The sequence below is a fragment of the Protopterus annectens genome, chromosome 4.part0 (genome assembly GCF_019279795.1).
Source record: "Protopterus annectens isolate FY-2018-M chromosome 4.part0, PAN1.0, whole genome shotgun sequence".
Lineage (NCBI taxonomy): Eukaryota > Metazoa > Chordata > Ceratodontiformes > Protopteridae > Protopterus > Protopterus annectens.
In genome coordinates this window covers 511,670,725-511,690,036 of record NC_056733.1, presented here as the reverse complement: position 1 = coordinate 511,690,036, position 19,312 = coordinate 511,670,725, and the positions used below count along the sequence as shown (strand labels likewise).

At 45.7% G+C, this 19,312-nt stretch overlaps 1 protein-coding gene across 2 annotated transcripts in view; it reads right to left on the bottom strand.

The window, feature by feature from the left end:
* Positions 1 to 19,312, bottom strand: part of HECTD4 (HECT domain E3 ubiquitin protein ligase 4) — a 5,422,508-nt gene that overhangs the window by 788,640 nt on the left and 4,614,556 nt on the right. The window lies entirely within an intron of this gene.

The window sequence follows — 19,312 nt, the reverse complement described above, 5'->3', positions numbered from 1 at the left end:
ACCGAAGGAAGGGGAACCAGATTTGATGAGGCCAGTAAGGGGCAATAAGTATCAAATTCCTTCCCAAGGAACTGGCTTTCTGAAGAACTTTGGTATCAATGGAAAGGGAGGAAAGGCATAAAGGAGACCTGAGGGCCAATCATATACAAGTGCATCCATTGGTGACTCCCCCAGAGGGGGGATAAGGGCAAGATAGTTGCTGCATTTGGCATTCATGGACATGGCAAAAAGGTTGCAGCAAGGCTGGCCCCATTTGTGGAAAAATATTTCTGCTACTTCTTGTTTTAGGGACCACTTGTGAGGTATCAGAATCACTCTGCTGAGTTTGTCTGCTATCACACTGTTTTTCCCGGGGATGTGCATTGCTATCAGAAAGCATTGGGAGGAGATCACCCACTGCCATACTCTCAAGGCCTCCTGACAACAAGAGTAAGACCTGGTTCCTCCTTGTTTGTTTATGTACCACACAACCGACATGTCTGTCTGTACTGCAACAGTTCCTAGCAGAAGAGTGAATTGGAATGCTTGCAATGCTAGAAGCACAGCCCTCATCTCTAGGACACTGATGTGCAAATGAGCCTCATGTTCCTGCCAAGTGCCTTGGACTGTCTTTCCCAGATAATGCCCCCCACCCTACCTGAAAAGTGTCCGCGGTCACTGTGGCTAAAGGTTGTGGAAGAACAAAGGTTCGACCTAATGTCACATGAGTGGAGTGAAGCCACCAACGATGGTCTCTCTTGCAAGATTCCATTAAGGTAATTTGGTGGGACATTAGTAGTTCCTGCCTGGACCACTGAGTGAATAGTAGCCATTGCAGGATTCTCATATGCAAACGTGCTAATGGAAGCAAGTTTACTGCTGCTACCATGGTCCCAAAGATTTTTCAGGACTGTTCTTGCTTGTACTTTTTTCTTGGAAAGTAGGATGTTGACTTGATGTCGTAGGACTTGAACTCTTCCGGGAAGGAGTTTTAACATCATTTTTGTTGTATCTAGATCTGCTCCTATAAAAATGATGCATTGCGATGGCAATAAGGCAGATTTTTTTGTAATTTATTGTGATTCCTAAGTGAGAGCAGAGCTGTAGGTTGGTGTCTCTTGCTTTTATTAGTAGATGCTTAGTGGTGGCAGTAAGGAGCCACTCATTTAGGTACGGAAACACTCGGAATCCTAGGCATCTCAAGTGAGCCGTGACCAATGCCATACACTTGGTGAACACTCTGGGGGCTGTAGTGATGCCAAAGGGCAGAACTTTAAACTGGTAGTGACCGTCTCCCAGCCGAAAGCGCAAATGACTCCTGGATCACCTGTCCATTTGTATGTGGTAGTACGCATCCTGGAGGTCTATAGGGCACATACAATCATGTTGTCCCAGAAAAGGAAGTACTGACTGCAGTGTTATCTTCTGGAACTTTGACTTTCTTACTTTATTTATTTAATTTACTGAGATCCAGGATGGGTCTCCAGTCCACTGTTTTCTTTGGAACTTAAAAAAATCTTGAGTAAGTCCCAGATCCTATTTGGTTTGGGGGACTGTTTGGATGACTCTTTTGTCTATCAACTTTTGTATTTCTAGAGTTGCCTGTTCCCTTTGACTGGGTAGAACATCGGGATGTTCTTTATGTTTCGGATGGGGAAAGGAAGAAAAGGGTAGGGAGTAAAGTACAGTTGTGTAACTACCATAAATGTAGATATTCGAGTGTATTCACTGTTGCAGTCATTACACTTGGGTTATCCTGCTGGCAGGCTACCCGGAGTTGGCTTGAATTCCAAAGTCCTGGTCCGGCGTCAGTTGCTGTCACCTCTTCCCTGACGTCAGTGCGCCAGGGGTACAAAAGATGCAGCCAACACCATTTTCTTCAGTTTTTCTTGCCCCAGATGTCAGGTGCCCCCAAAAGGGTAGGCTGTAGAAATTATGATCATAAAAAAGCATGCACATAACCTTCATCTACAAGCAAATACACCACATAGGCTGTATAGAATAGAGGGGTACAGATAAGTCCCAGCAAAGAAAAAGGGGGATGGTGGGAGGGTAACCTGGACTGCAACAGTGAATACACTCGAACATCCACAATTATGGTAGGTACACAACTGTACTATGTTCATCGTGTTTCACTGTTGCAGTCATTACACTTGGGTTGAATCCCAAAGCTCAGGTTGGGTGGCTGGGCCTAAATAGAGTTTGGCGTGGCTATGAGGCCCTGCAGAACTGCAGTGGCAAAGCCTGCTCTGGATTTAGAGTAGCGAGGTAAATGGTAGTGCTTTGTAAAAGTGAGCACTGAAGTCCATGTTGCAGCCTCCAAAATATCCTTGGTTGGTACTCCTCTGAGGAAGGCTGCTGAGGTGGCTGCTACTCTGGTAGAATGTGGCCTAATGCCCTTGGGCAATGATTTGCCACGTTGTGAATAGCAGAAAAGAATGCAGTGGCCTATCCATTTTGAAATAGTCAGCTTTGAAATGGCTTTCCCTTGGGAACCTGCAGCATATGCCACTAAGAGTTGCTCAGTTTTTCTAAAGGCTTTAGTCTTGTCCAAGTAAAAGCGTAGCTGTCTGTGTATGTCCAAAGTATGCAGAAGTCTCTCCCCCTTATTCTGTGGGTTTGGATAAAAGGTAGGCAAATGTATGGTTTGGTTAAGAGCCACGCTGGACACTACCTTAGGCATAAATGTTGGGTTTGTCCTTAGAGAAACCCTGTCCTGATGGAAAATAATAAAAGGTTCCACAGTCATTAGTGCCTGTAACTCTGAGACTCTTCTTGCTGAAGTTATTGCTAGGAGAAGAGCGGTTTTCCATGACAAGTATTTTGTCTTTGCTGTATTGGCTGGTTCAAAAGGAGGCAGTGTGAGTTTTTCCAAGACATAATTGAGTTCCCATGTAGGTAATGGAGCTCTCCTTGGAGGTCTTATGTTTTTGGCCCCTCTGAGAAACTGCCTTAGCAGTGGATGAGAAAAAATAGGTGGGTCCGTATTGTAATGAGCTAAAATAGCAGAGGCATGGATCTTAAATGATGAGAAGGATAGACCTTTGTCCAGCATCTCAGTTAGGTATTGCAAAATCTGAGGAATATTTGGTACAATCGAGTCAATTCCCTGCACTTGGTTCCAAGCACAGAATCTCTTCCATTTTTCTGCATAAGATTTTCTGGTGCTGGGCCTCCTGGCCTCCAAAATAACATCCATAACTGCTTTAGAGAGAGGTGTGTTCTGAATGATTACATTATCCGCCATGCCACCAGATTTAGGGTTCTGAGTTGGCTGTGCAGGATCTGACTGTTCTGTTGGGTCAGCAAATGAGGTATTAGAGGCAATGTCCAGGCTGGGCCTTGAGACAAGCTCTTTAGGATTGGGACCAGTGCTGGCATGGCCACTCTGGGGAAATCAGTATCATTTTTGGCTTCTCTTGTCTGACCTTTAGGAGTACCTTGGAGAGGAGAGGCAGAGGAGGGAAGGCATATACTGTAAGGGCTTACCAGCTGAATGAAAGGGCATCCACTTTCCATGCTTGCTTGTGATAAGTCCGAGTGCAGAATCTCTGTAGCTGGCAGTTGTGAGGGGAGGCAAATAAATCTATGTCTGGGCATCCCCATTTCCCTGTTATCATGTTGAAGATTTGTGGATCTAGTTTCCACTCGTCAGAATCCATGAGGTTTCTGCTTAGTTCGTCTGCCAAAGTATTTGTCTTTCCTGGCAGGAATTGTGCTTGTAGATGTACTTGATAAGTCAATGCTGTGTTCCACAAAGTCATGGCTTGCCTGCAGAGGGGGTAGGAATGTGTGCCCCCTTGCTTATGTACCACATGACTGTAGTATTGTCTGTCTTTATCAGTAGTTGTCCTAGATGAAGTAGGTCCTTGAAGGCTGTCAGGGCATTTTGTACAGCTAGCATCTCTTTTTGATTGATATGGAGATGCATTTGGTTTGTGGGCCATGTGCCCTGAATACATTTTCCTGCCATGTGCGCATCCCAGGCATAATCTGATGCATCTGTTGTTAGTGTCTGCCTGGCAGTGGGTAAGGTAAATGGCTGTCCATTGTTGTGGTGACAGGCCTGTGCCCACCACTGAAATTCCTGTTGCAGGCAGGGAACGACAGTAATTACTGTTTCCAGGCTGTGGCAATGTTGAGTCCAAACACTTTTTAGATACCATTGTAGTTTCCTCATATGTAGTCTTTCATATGGAATTAGTAGAATGCAGGATGCCATGTAGCCCAGAGCCTGCAGATTTTTTCTTGCAGATAACTGGGTCTTTGTTGCCATGTCTTTGAAGTAAGAAGTCAGATGCCTTTGTTTGTCTGGCGTGAGATAAGCCATCTGGGCAGTTGTATTTAAGCTTGCACCCAGGAATATTATCTCTTGAGAGGTTTCTAGTTTTGATTTCTTTTCATTTACTGTGTACCCTAGGCAAATTAGTAATCATTTTACAAATGCTAGATGCTGTAGTAGAATATATTTGTTCTTTGCTTGAATAAGGCAGTCGTCCAAGTATATATTTGAATTCCTCTTTGTCTGCAAAATGCAATTACTGGTGCCATGCATTTTGGGAAGACCCTGGGCGCAGTAGATAAGCCAAAGGGCAGTGCAGAGAGTTGATAGTGCACTGAGCCAGCTATGAATCTGAGGTATCTTCTGCAAAATTGTCTGACTGGGACATGCAGGTATGCCTCTTTGAGGTTCAAAGTTACAAGCCAAGCCTTCTTGTCCAGCATGGGCAGAAGCTGCTGTAGAGTCAACATCTTGAATTTTGGGACGTCCAGAAAAGTATTTAGAATAGACAGGTCCAGAAGTGGTCTCCAGGCTTTGTCCTTTCTTGGTACTAAGAAAAGTCATGAGTAAAACCCTTGTTCCTGCTCTTGTTGGGGCATTGGCTGAATAGCCCCCATGTCCATGAGAGATGAAACTTGTTTGTGTGCCTCTTGCCATTGATTGCATGGCAGGTCTGGCATACGTTTTGCCTATGGAAGGGTGTGAAAGTGGAATGTGTAGCCCTGAGAGACTACATTTAAGACCCATTTGTCCTGGGTGATCTTGTGCCAGTTTTGTGAAAAAAGTGCTAGCTTTCCCCCTAAGGGTGCTGCCAAAAAATAAGTGCTTGGCATTGGCAGAGGGAAGTCATTGGGACTGTTTTCTAGAAGGCTGTGATTTGTCTTCTCCACTTTTGGAGGTAGAAGCCCCCCATTGTTTGGGCCTGTATGAGCCCTGGGGCTGTTGCCTGCCTCTAGGGCATCTGAATCTGCCTCTTTGTGGTCTGTCTGACACTGGAAAGGACCAATTCTTAGAGGGCCAGTTCCTGCTAAATCTGGGTGGCTGTACCTGTAAGAAATCCTTTACTGTCTGCATAGATCTTGCCTTATCCTCCATTTTCTTCAACACTTCTTCTGCCTTAGCACCATACAAAGTATCATGCTGTAATGGAGCATCCAATAATTTTGCTTTAACATGATCAGGCAGATTCTGTTCCCTTAACCAAGCATGCCTTCTAATAACAGAACCTGTAACAGCGGCCCTGCACGAGGCCTCCAGTGAATCATAGCCACATTGCAAAGTATGTTTTCCCACTTGTTCAGCTGCATGTAATAAATCCTGCAAATCTTTGTTCTCAGAACATTCAGAATTTGTCAACATTTTTTGTTTTAACAAAGACATTAAGTATTGCTGATATCTGAGCATATGAAGCTGACAATTTAAAGCCCTTACAGCCAAGGTAGCAGAAGTGTAAACTTTTTTCTCCCATCTGTCCAAAGCCCTAGAATCTCTATCTGAGGGGACAGGGTTTTTGGCAGAAGCAGCCTTGACCCCTTTGGTACCCTGTGAGATAGTTTCTGGGTCAGCAGCAGGGTTTTTGTAAAGAAATTTATGGGAGTCTGGGACCCTGTAGTATCTGTCCGGCTTAACAGGAGCAGGAGGTAAAGAGACTGGAGACAGGCAGGACTCTGAAAAAACATCATCTACTATGTCTAGAACAGGGGGAATTGCAAGAGGTCTGTGCTGAGGAAGTAAAAGAAAGTCTCCAAGTCTTTTCTTAGAATCGGAATAATCCTGGCTCTCCAAATGGAAATGCTCCCTTATGGTATGCAGGGTTTCCCCAAATGAATAGTCCTCAGGAGGAGAAGCTGAAGGAATAGAATCTTCAGCATCAGAATCCTCATAGGGAGAAACAGAATATCCCTGATCAGAAGAGGAATCAGAGGAAATGGAAACCGATCAGAGGAATCATATTCAGTGTCTTGCCTAGGCCTCTTATCAGGAGGGAGATGGGAACCCCTGATCAAAGTAATTAGGTCTTCGGCCATTTTGAGCATCTGTTTCTTAGGCATAGAAGTCTGTCCTGGAGAATGCTGTACTGGTTTCCTTGTCTTTAAAACTGTTTTAGACTTTGTCTTGGATGTTGAAGTAGGCTTTATATAAAGTTGTGTAGGTCTGAAGACACCCTCAGAAGCCGATGCCTGCTCAGCGGCTCTGGACCCATCTGAGGGATTAATTTCTGAAGGGCCAATACCTTGAGTATCCAGAGGCCTAGCTGTCTCCACGTGGGAGTCGGAGGCGGCCTGTGGCTCTGAGGTAGTGGGAGTCAGGGGCTGTGAAAGCGCCTCACTGAGCACCGGCGAACCGGCGACTGGCCTAGAAGAGGCTTCGTCGTCGGTTTTGGACCTCGGATGCTTGTCCTTGTCTTTATCCTTGCGTTTTTTATGAATTCCGGTTGTCGGTTGTTCCGACGGCATTATGTAGTTAAACCTTCTGCCAAAATAATGAAAAGCAAAATTGTACCGATGCTTAATAGTGCGTTGGTTAAATCTAGCACAAAACCAACAACTAGCAACGTCGTGGTCAGGGCCTAGGCAAGGAATACAGTAAGAGTGGAAATCCTTATGAGGTATTTGTTTCCCACAAGAAATACAATTGTTAACTTTTTCTGACATCGGTCTGGAGCAAGAAAAATTTTTCCCCAACGGGGTACTTAGCTTTACTGAAGACTAAGGATCTGAAATTCGATTTTGAAAATCTCAGGAGTCGGCTGACCGGCACTTGCGAACTGCTTTTGCTTCAGGCACCGCGCGGCAAGAAAGACTGAAGAAAATGGCGTCAGCTGCATCTTTTATACCCCTGGCGGACTGACGTCAGGAAAGAGGCGACAGCAACCGACGCCAGACCAGGACTTTGGAATTCAGGCCGACTGCAGGTAGCCTGCCAGCAGGATAACCCAAGTGTAATGACTGCAACAGTGAAACACGATGAACATCCTCTGGATATAATGCTTTGTGCCCACTTGTCTTTTACTCTTTTTTTAGCCAGGTTTCTGGGTACAAAGATAAGCAACCCCCTGACTGCCTGCAGAGATGGACAGGTGGGTCTCCTTTCAGGAGCGCTAAAAGGGCTTACCAAGGAAAGATTCCCTGTCACTCTGATTTTTCAGACCCCCCTCTGCCACGTGGTAAGTGTCTTCCATTACTGCTTCCCCCTCTGCCCCTGGGGGAAGAATCACCACGTGTGCCTTGGAAAGCTCTCTGGGATTTTTAGAACCACATCTTTCCTCCCTTTTGAATAAGCTCTAGAAGGTAGGGAAAAATGGACTCCTACAGCAGAGAGAGTTTTGCCGATTTGTTCCCACTTGGTTAGTGTGCCTTTGACTTTTGGCCCGAACAGAGACGAGCTGTCAAAAGGGGCGTTAAAGGAAGATTTAAAGGACTCTGCAAAGTCACACAAGTGCATCCAGGAATGTCTCCTTAGGGAAATTCCTGAACCCACTGCCCTACTCACTCCATCCGCTGCATACAAAATGAGTCTCATAGAGGAGTTGACCACTTAACTTAAGGTGGAGAGCTGAGAGGACACCTTCTCTCATACCACTTCAGCTACTGAACCTTGGAGAGTATCTACTAGCTCCTTCAGGAGATCTCTCTTAAGTCTGGTAGAATGGGTGCGATAATTCAGCAATCTGAGTGCAAAGGTCACTGAAGAAAATGTGCCCTTGCCGTATCTTCCATCGTGAGAGACTCCTTGTTTGGCCGATGGATAGAGGAGGACATCTCTGAAAGCTTTTAGGTGGCCGCCGCCACCACCATAGCATCTAATGGGACTCCTTTTGTAAGAAAATTTTTGTCGGTAGGAGACGTTATGAATTTGTTTGGCCTCCAAGGAATGGGCTCCACTGAGTCTGGAGACTCCCATGAGCTTTCAATAAACTAGGTCCATCAGTTCGAAGTGAGGAGTCACCCAAGTGGCGGAAGGGTGAGACCTATAAGCCTTCAGGTATACAGACTCCTCCTCAGAAGGGTTAATGGGCTTCCAGCCACCTCACTGTTTAAGTATTTCCAAGATGTCTGCGGAGGAGACATACTCAGAGGGTGACCGTTGGGACCCTTCTGAATCATCAAGTTCTGTATTAGATGTGATGGACTCCTTTGGGGAGTCTAATTGCTTCCTCTTGCATAGTCTCTTCCAAGGGACTTCTTCGGAAGGGTATTCTGGAGAGGTGTCGGAATAAAGGGGCTCACTCAATGGGGCATCCTGAGGCTTAGGGTCTCTGCGTCTCTGTGGATGCAGTGGTGCTGAGACAGACACTGGTGTCTTTGGCGGAAGAATGTCTGGACCTGAGAGTGGACCCGTCTGTGGTGACAGTACTCTCCTCATCACTTAGAATGCCCCTCTGCCCCTGATCCAAGGAAACTCCTGGCTCCAAGGAACCAGAAGGTATCCCCGGAACCAAGGCAGCTGGTTCCAAGGCAGATGTAGGAGCTGAGCTCACCCGCGCCGAAGCCCCGAGAGGCAAGTGGGATGTGACAACTGTCCAATCCGACTTCCCTCCTCGGACCCGACCGGACAACGTTGGCTCCTAGACTCCTCGAGTTCAGATGGAACCGAGGATTTCGGAGAAATAGTCGGAACTGAAGATCTTGGGATAGGTCTTGGCTCCAATGGCTCCACTACAATCAGTTCAAGACATTCTGGCTCTGAGATTCCAGATCAGATCGGAGGAGGAATCGATGATGAAAGGGTATGCTTGGTCAGATCCAAATCTCTCTGGGTTGGAGTCAATAACAGTTTGGCAAGCACCTGTGTCTTTAACAGCCTCTGCACTACACAATCCACATCATAATCAGACAGGCTACTGGAGGATCGAGAGGCGGGAGCAGGAAATCTAGTAGACTGTAGTAAAGAGGATCTCAAAGTGGGAGAAAGTGGTTCCAATTACAAGGACTGGCTCCATAAATGAAACTCTGAAACTCCATCGGCACCGACACAGAAGGAGCAGAGGTAGCAGATTTTTCAGGCCCTACAGCCTTCAGGTCCGGAGATGACACTTTAGACAACTTTTTGAGTGGCTCCAATTGAGCACTAGAGGACTATGATCTCTTCCCTGACTTTTCTGATTTTGAAGAAGGGGATCTGCCCAATTCTGAAGAACTCTATGACCTTCCTCAATATCTTCAGTAAAGTGGATCTTCAGCAAACCTCTCAAAATGAGTTTATTCCTTCCAGCAAAACTCTATGGTTAAAGGAGTGACAGATGGAATAGGACTCCTGCAAGTGAACTGCTCCAAGACAGTACACACAAATGTGATTGTCAGTCATCGACATTTTTTGACTACATTTCACACATTTCTTGTATCCCGTGGTGATTCCGTCTGGATCTGCAATTATTATTTTTTACATTTTTCCAGAAGGGATCTTTGTTCACCTGCAACAGTTCGTTGGATATTTCTTGTACCCAGTGGGTTTAGTGTCCTTAGGATTCTTGGACATTTTAGCTGTGAATAACAGCAGCAGCAGCTAATAACTACAAAAAATATATACTTTTAAACTAATACTACTTTTTACTTCACTCCTTCTTTCTTTTTTTTTTGTATAACAAGAACAGAAGCAAACACACCAATAAAAAACACTCAGAGAAAAAGCCCTTCAATTAGAACAGACAAAAGGCAGTTCAGAAGCAAACACGCCAATAAAAAACAGTCAGAGAAAAAGCCCTTCAATTAGAACAGACAAAAGACAGTTCTCTAAATTAAACAAACCTGCCTAAAGTTAAGAATGAAAATAGGGAAGGGAAAAAAAGGCCCTCTAAATTAAACGGGCAATGGCAGCCCTCTAATTTAAATGAGCTTGCATGGTAATTCAAAGGGAACAAGGGGGAAAACCTCAATGTCACAACAGCTCTCTAACTTAAACGAGCATGATTATAAAGGTAAAAGGAAGGGAGCCCTCTAACTAAAATTGGGCTTAAGAAATATGATTTTAAGCCGGGATATGGAAAAGAAAGGCCTAGAGAAGAAATGATGGCCAACAGCAAAAAAACACAGAAGCTAACACACTAAAGCTATCTAATAAACACTAGTAAAATATAACTATATTAATCAATTGACAGTCATCCAAAAAAAAAATAATTTTCACTTAGCCAGAGCCAGTATGGAAGCACCCGATCTTGTTTAATGGCAAATGAGATCTGGGGAGCTTTCCAAGGGCATGATGGGGTAGGGTTACAGCCAAAAGCTAGTGGAAGACCTTGAGCTTTGTATAAGGCTGAGTCAGAACCGAGGATCGGTTCTGAACCCCAACCAGTTAAGAATGAAGGTGAGATAGGACAACATCACATTTATTCTTTTAGGGAGAAGTGGAGGGTTTATAAAAAGGACCAGTCCTCCCTTTTTCTGGGAGGGGTCCCTTTGAACCTGGAGAAGACACCTTCTTGCCAGATATGGTGAAGGAGCACAACCTGCTGTAAAACTGAATAACCTTTTAAAGCTGGGAAATGCTAAGCTGGTCCTGTGGGCAGCACACAAAGGGCTCATAGATGCAGCCATTCTTACTAGTGGCTTGGAGGAACAGAAAGCAATAGAGCTGCAGTGTGCCAGGATGACAAAATACTATCCTAAAACAATGAGATCTGAAAGACTGGAAGGAACTAGAATAACTACAAGCTTACTTCTTGTTAAGCCAGTGTTTAGTGAGCAAATACTACTGGCCAATACCAGTGGGTCACTCCACTCCTGGCAACTCAGTATTTGACAGGGTGGCATTAGGTCATCCAATGCCAAGGTAATAGCACCTGGTTCTATGACACCTTATACTCTGACACCTGCGAAGCTGATAATGGATGGCCCAGCATCATTTAAGTTAAAATGGCATAAAACTTTATAAGCATTCAAAATTACACCAAGTAAACACTTTTACGAAGAAGCCAGATGCATCTGTTTTTTGACACTAGATAAGAATCAAGCCTCACTCTCAACAAACTTCAACTGAAATGCTTCTACTATCTACTAAAGCTGAGCAGCCGCATTTAGTAAAAAAATGTAAATAGCTTAAGAATATATATAGTATAAATAATATAATGCTGCAATCCCCTCTACAAAACACTGTAATTTTATTATGTTTATCAGATACTATGAGCCCAGCAGTGATGGAAAAGGGTAGGTACACCAGTTCACTAACATGGTTAACAAATGACAAATAAATAAAATGCAGATAAACCAGTATAAAGATTTCTGACACCAGGTGCTCCAGTAACAGGAAGGCAGGTGTTAAGCATTTCAGCATGGCATGTGTTGGAATACTAAGATAGAGGAAGGAAAAGGCCTGAAATTGGGTAGATGTTGTGCATCCTATCAATGTAAATAATGGCAAAACTATAACAGAAGACTAGCCTGCCAAATAAGCAGAATTATATATGATGAAGGGTCAAAACCAACCAATTATAATGCAGCTGGTATAGTGCTAGCATGTAGAACATCCCATAGGAGTTTTATAAAGTAAAGTGAAGGGTAGAAGACAAAAAAAGAAGTTATGTACCTACCATAATGTTCCATGTTAGTTGTCTTCTTCTCGCCTTCTTTCTTGCTGTTGGGTTCAGAGCCGATACTCGGCTCCGACTCGGCCATCTTCAATAGCTCGAGAGCGGTTTACTGGCTTGAGGCTACCCCATATCCCATGATGCCTGGCGCTAGCTACCCAGATCTCATTTGAAAAAGCTATTCCAGACATAACTAAGGAAGAATTCTGCCCTAGTAGCCCCTAGGACCTAACTATGAAGCTATCTAAGCACAGAGGACAACCAGAGAAGGTTCAGCCAATGAAATCTGAATAAGGGAGCTCCTCTCGATCCACTAGGATAGTGGGATACAAGAAAGAAGGCGAGAAGAAGACAACTAACATGGAATGTTATGGCAGGTACATAACTTCTTTATGTTAAGTTGTCTATCTCACCTTCATTCTTGCTGGTTGGGACAGCGTCCCTAGCACCTACTATCCCGGGTGGCTCAATGGAACAGACTCTTCAGAACAGTGGAACCAAAATCAGCCCTATTTCTGGAAGCAATGTCTAATTTGTAATGAGAAATGAAGGTATGTGGGTTAGCCCATGTAGCAGCTGCACAGATAGACTCCATGGGCAATCTAGATTGGAAGGCCTCCGAGATAGCCAATGCCCTAGTAGAGTGGCCTTTAGGTTTGGTAGATATTTTTTTTTTCTCAGCTGGTAAATGAATGAAATAATGAGAGACAACCACCTAAATAATGTTACCTTTGAGACTGGAAGGCCCTGTCTGCCCTCAGCATAGGAAAGGAAGAGTTGGTCCGACTTCCTGATGTCCTTTGTCCTATGCAAATAAAAACGCAGCTGTCTGTGAACATCCAACTGGTGCAATTTATATTCTGCGTTATTGGTGTGATTAGTAAAGAACACAGGAAGGTCTATGGACTGATTCAAATTATTTTGTATACAGACCTTAGGAAGGAAGGAAGGATTGGTCCTTAGAGCGACCCTATCGTTATGGAAAACTAAGCATGGGGGACGAATACATAGAGCCTGAAGCTCCGAAACACGTCTGGCAGAAGTAATGGCTACCAGAAAGAGAGTCTTCCAGGATAAAAACTTAATGAGGCAAGAAGCTGCAGGTTCAAAAGGTGGCAAGATTAGGGAAGCTAGCACCAAGTTTAGATCCCACGGAGGTGGGGGATCCCTCACTAGGGGCCTAAGCAGAGTGGTTCCTTTGAGGAAGGCTTTACACAGCTTATGAGACATGATGTTATTAGAAGACAACCCAATGTGAAAATTCAAAATGGTAGCTAACTGAACCCTGACTGTAGCAGAAGCGGAACTAGAATGAAAGAGTTCTGCTAAAAATTCCAGAATCTCGTGGACAGGGGCTGAAAAGGGATCTATATTTTCAGCCTCTGCCCAACAAGAAAAACATTTCCACTTGCTAGCGTAAGTTTTCCTAGTTGTGGATTTGTGTGATGAGATAATAATTTCCCGCACAGAGGAGGAAATATTAGGAAGCCTGGCTAAGGTTGGAAGTGGAGCAACCAAGCTGTGAGCTGGAGTGTTTGAAGGAATCGATACAGTCTGCCCAGTTGATGAATCAGTAGATCTGGAATAGGATCCAGAATCCAAGGCTGCTCGAGAAGATAATGATGCAGGAATGGGAACCATATCTGTCGAGGCCTGTAAGGGGCAATGAGGATCATTTTGCAACCCAACGCAGTTGCTCTCTGTATGAGTTTGGGTATTAGGGGAAATGGAAGAAAGACGTAAAGAAGTCCCTGAGGCCAATCGTGGACTAGAGCGTCTCTGGGGGAGTGGCCGGGAAGTGGAAAAAGGGAGAAGAAATTGCTGCACTTGCTGTTGAAAGGTGTGGCGAACAAGTCACAGCAAGGCTGACCCCATTTGCAAAAGATTTGTTCCACAATTACCTGATTCAGAGACCATTTGTGAGGCATGAGAATTGCTCTGCTGAGACTGTCTGCGATGACATTGAAACTCCCAGGGATGTGAGTTGCGATCAGAAAACGCTGGGAAGAGATCACCCACTGCCAGAGTCTGAGTGCTTCTCGACATAGTGGATAGGATCTGGTTCCGCCCTGCTTGTTGATGTACCATACCACTGACATATTGTCCATTTGAACTGCAATGGTCCCGGGAGGGAGAGAGTCCTGAAGGGCTTGCAACGCTAAAAGCAAGGCTCTCGTCTCTAAGACATTTATATGCAAATGGTACTCATGAGGCTGCCAGGTGCCTTGGACTGTCCTGCCCTGATAATGCTCCTCCCACCCTATCAGGGAGGCGTCCGTGGTCACTGTGGCGCCTGGAGGGGATGGCACAAATGATCTGCCCCAGGACACTGATGGGGAGACCATCCACCAAGCGAGGTGCTTCTTGCATGCTTCTGTGATCATAATCTTGTGAGACATGGGAAGCTGTTGGAAGGACCACTGTGTGAACAGAAGCCACTGGAGGATTCTCATGTGAAATCAGGCCAGGGGGACAAGAAGAATTGCTGATGCCATGGAACCCAGTGTTTGGAGGACGAACCTGACTTGAATCGTTTTGCATGTTAATAAAATCTGTACTTGTTGGCGAATTAGTGATACCCTTTCTGGTGGAAGGTTTGCAAACATGTTCCTGGTATTTAGATTTGCGCCTATATAAGTGATATGCTGACAGGGCAACAATGCAGATTTTTAGAAATTTATTGTGATACCTAGCCTGGAGCAAGTTTTGATAGTGTAGTCCCTGGCTTGCAGGAGATGATGCCTGGTTGAAGCAGTGAGGAGCCAGTTGTCTAGATATGGAAAAACCTGGAATCCCTGATGTCTCAGGTGAGCCGTAACCACTGCCATGCATTTGGTGAACACCCTGGAGGCTGTGGTGAGACCGAAGGGCAGAGCTCTGAACTGATAATGACTGGCTCCCAGCTGGAAGCGAAGGAATCTTCTGGAGCACCTGTGCATTTTGATGTGGTAGTACGCATCCTGAAGATCTATAGAGCACATCCAATTGTCCTGACCCAGGAAGGGTAGAATGGACTGTAGCGTGACCATCCGAAACTTTGTTCTTTGTACAGACCTGTTTAGTCTGCTGAGATCCAGAATGGGTCTCCAGTCCCCTGTCTTTTTTGGTACCAAAAAGAACCTTGAGTAAGTTCCGGATCTGATCTGGTCTGCTGGGACTTCCTGGATGACCCTTTTGTGTAGCAGCTTTGAAATTTCTTTAGCTGCTTGGTCCCTTAGATTGGGTGGAACATCTGGAAGGGACTTGTTTGACGATAACGGGGGTTGAGCAAAGGGGATTCTCTAACATCTGGATATGATTGACTGTACCCACTTGTCTTGAGTTAGATTCTGCCAGGCTTTGGGGTACAGCGAAAGTCTTCCCCTGACTGCCTCCAGAGGTGGGCAGCCAGGCAACCCTTCAGGGATGCTGAAAAAGCTTCTCAGAGAAGGATTCTCTGCTGCCCTGGCTCTGCGGACCCCCCCTGCCATGAGGGCGGCGTCTGTTATTGTTCCCTCCTCTGCCCCTGGAGGGGAACTCTCCATGTGTGTCAGGCAAGGCTCCCTGGGATTTATGGAACCACATTTTTCCACTCTTCTGACCCTTGGGGTATGGTCTGGAAGGAGTGGAAAAACGGACTCCCATGCCTTCCTGTTCACAGCTGGTTAGTGTGTCCTTCACCTGTAGTCTAAAGAGAGCAGAGCCATCAAAGGGGGTATTGGTGAAAGACGCTCTGAAGGGTTCCGCAAAATTACATAGCTGCATCAATGCGTGCCTCTTAAGGGCGACGTCTGTTCCTGCAGCTCTACCCGCACCATCGGCTGCATAAGAAATGAGCCTCATGGAGGTGTTAACAACTGAATTCAGAGTCGCCAGCTGGGAGGCCACCTTAGCTTGAGCCCCCACAGCTGATGGATCTTGGAGGGTATCTCCAAGCTCTTTAAGGAGATCCCTCTGAAGGCGGGTGAAATGGCACAAATAATTCAGAGACTTCATCGAGAAGGTCGCTGAAGCAAACATTCGTTTCCCATATCTGTTCATAGTCCTAGACTCCTTGTTAGGAGGATGGACAGATGATGAAGTTTCTGCCAACTCCTTCTTTGTGGCTGCTGCTACCACCATGGCATCAACAGGTACGCCCTTAGATAAAAACTGTTTGTCTTGAGGTGCAGTTACAAATTTAGAAGGTCTCCTGGGGGTTGGTTCCACTGTGTCTGGAGCTGACCACGTCTTCCGAGCCACCACAGACATATGTGGGTCAAAAGGCAGAGACGCCCAGGAGGTGGAGGGTCGGGAACCAAACGTGTTCAAAAATACCGACTCATCCTCGGAAGGTGCTAGGGTATTCCAGTTCCCCCTCTGCTAAAGGATTTCAAGGATGTCTGAAAAGGAGACATCTTCAGAGGGGGATCTCGGGGACCCTTCCGAATCCTCTAAGTTGGTATCTGATGTGACAGACTCAGGGGAGTCAACGTGCTTCCTCTTGCACTTCCTCTTACGAGTTTGCTCCTCTGAGTGATCAGGGGAGGCCTCGGAAGAGGAAGAAACACCCAAAGGGGTCCCCTGGAGTGCTGGTTCCCCACTCTTGGGGTCAGGAGGAGGGGCAGAGGCAGACGCAGGCACCATAGGGGGAGGAGCCGATGGGGTTGATCGTGGGACTAGCTCAGGGGCCAGTACACTGTTCATGACCTCGAAGGCATCCCTGCCCGGACCCAGAGAAGACTCCGGTTCTGAAGAAATCGGAATCCCTTTCCGCACCGAGGGGGACGGCTCTGAAGCAGACGTAGGAGCCGAGCTCACCTGCACCGACGCTCCGAGAGGGAGAGCAGGGTCGGACAAGGGTCCGATGCCACTTGCCCCCTCGGAGCAGACGAGGGAGTCCCGGCGCCCAGAAACTTCCAAGGACGGGACCAAGGATGGGATCGGAGCCGATGACGGACGCGAAGGAGAAGGTATCGGAGCCGATGGTTCCACGACTCGAACCCCAATGAACTCTGGCTCCAAACTCAATGGAGGAATCGGAGGAGGAATATTTGCACAAGTGGACGTTGCAGATACCTGATAAGGGGGGCTGGACAACATTTTTGCTAGGGCCTGCGATTTCAGCAACCTGCTGACCACTCTCTCCAAATCATGATCTGAAAGTCTGGAGGACCGAGAGGAGTGAGAGGACTTATGACTGTGCTCCGATTGGAGCAGAGGTGACAGTGGAGCCGAGTGTATCGACTCCAAGGAGGGAGACCTAGATCTTTTTCGACTCACGGACAGCTTCGAGGTTCATGTTGGAGCCGACTGTGAGGGAGGCACATCGGCTCCGGCCAGAGCCGAGGCGGATGGAGGTGCTTCACCCAACGACAGCTCAGAACTTGGAGCCGAAGACTTGGGTGGCTTGGAGGATTTCGCAGGCTGAGCCTTAGCCGGTGAATATGTGGCTTAAGCAATTCCCTAAGGATTAACTTATTTTTGTGCTCCTGCAGGACCCTTGGGCTGAAAGCATGACAGATCGAGCAAGAGTCCTGCAGGTGCACCGCGCCCAGTCAGTAGACACAAGAAGTGTGACCATCTGTCAGAGACATCTTCTGACAGCATAAGTCACACTTCTTGAATCCGGACACTTTAGTATCCTTGGACATGTTACCACACACGCACACACCAAGGAGAAAACACGCACACACACAAGCAAAAAGCAAGTTAGCAGGTATAACTAACTAAACTATACAGCTAACACACACTAAAAACAACTAAGTAAGTCTACTACTACTGCCTAAAAATGATCTATATTATATACTTTTTTTTTTTAAACTAGAATAAAACAAAAAAGGGTTACCCTCCAACTTAAACGGCTACCACTAAAGGAAGGGTGGGGAAAACTCCCTAAGTAAAATGAGCTTTCAAGCAAAACAAGAGGGGATAAATGCTATCTAGGGAATCTAGCTTGGGGAATTGTAAAACGAAGTAATTAGGTACACTATAAAGAAAAAAAATGGTAGTAAAATTAGTAAAATACAATAAAGTATACAAGCCTGAGCCAGTAAGACAATCTCACAGTCTGAAGCGGCAAACGAGATCTGGGTAGCTAGCGCCAGGCATCATGGGATATGGGGTAGCTTTGAGCCAGTAAACAGCTCTTGAGCTATTGAAGATGGCCGAGTCGGAGCCGAGGATCGGCTCCGAACCCAACCAGCAAGAATGAAGGCGAGATAGACAACTTAACATTGGTTGTTCACACACTGAGTGCAGCTAGGAAGGAGGCATAGAGGATGAAGGGGTAAACAAAGATAACCACGGTGGCTCCTGGGATGGCAGGACTGCAGCAGATGGTGCAGACCTTTCTAATTAGCCCAGGGGAGTAAAAGGTCTGGCACGCCAGGTTTTGGGCCATGAAGGGAGCTGAAACTCCACCATTTTGGTCCAGTGCTGGGTCCAGGATGACATGCACTAACATCAGATATCAGTATGGGGGCTGAACTATAGAAGAAGACATGGATGACACCAGCTTATGCCACATACCTTCAGAAGACTTATACATGGGTTCTCCAAGCATACTTCTCAAATGTCGCAGATTTCATCTCATATTTTCTGTTTGTCCCTCATAAAATGTGTGGTCTTCTGGCAAACTGCTGAGGACTGTAATGACCAAATAATGACTGCCATGTGAGTTTCAGGCTTTATATCCTTCAGAAAATGTAAGTTAATGCAAAACCTGTTACTCTAACAAATTTAGTCCCTGGTTTTGGGCCTTTGCCTCACATTATTTTTGGCTTTGTCCCCGATTTTTGCACTGAGATATATGTCTCCAAGACTTCTTTCGCCTCCTTGTCATTTTTTGCAGTAGAGAATGAACTAGGTCAGTCACTGAATATAATGCCTCGTTTGGCATTTATCTGTCCAGACTCATGCAACAACTGGAATGCTCACAGAGATATTTGACTAAAAACGATACAAGGCTTAAACAACATGTTCTACACGGACCAATTCAAAACCCTGTCATTAAACTAAGTATCCTACAGACTGTTAAGAGGTGATCTGTGTCTGGCATACAAGCATCCTGCAATTCATTACTGATGGATTTAATGTACATCAGCAAGCCATGGCATCAAAAACACTCAGTCTAGGGATCTAAACCTCTTCTGCAACATTAGCAGAACAGTTTGGAGGGACAGGCATATCCCACAGGGAATATCGCTGCTATAGAACAGACTCACCATCCACATAATACAAAGTTCATCCCTGCTCATATTCAAGTGACACTTAGATCTATGGAAGGGAAGCAGAACATTTACCCCAGGACTTCCCTCTGTATTAATAATGGACACAGGCAATTCCTAAATGCTTTATCCCATGCATGGTTCCCATCAAATTATCTATGGTATGATCCCAGTTATTCTCAATAGGGGTAATATACAATTATCAACCATGGGATGGATAATGTAAAACTATAACCAAATGGGATAGGTTATTTTGAGCACAAAAGGGGAAAATGGCTAGGCTTAAAATGGACAGCTAAGGCAGCTACATAGTACTTGCCTATGAATCTATAACAGGAGTAA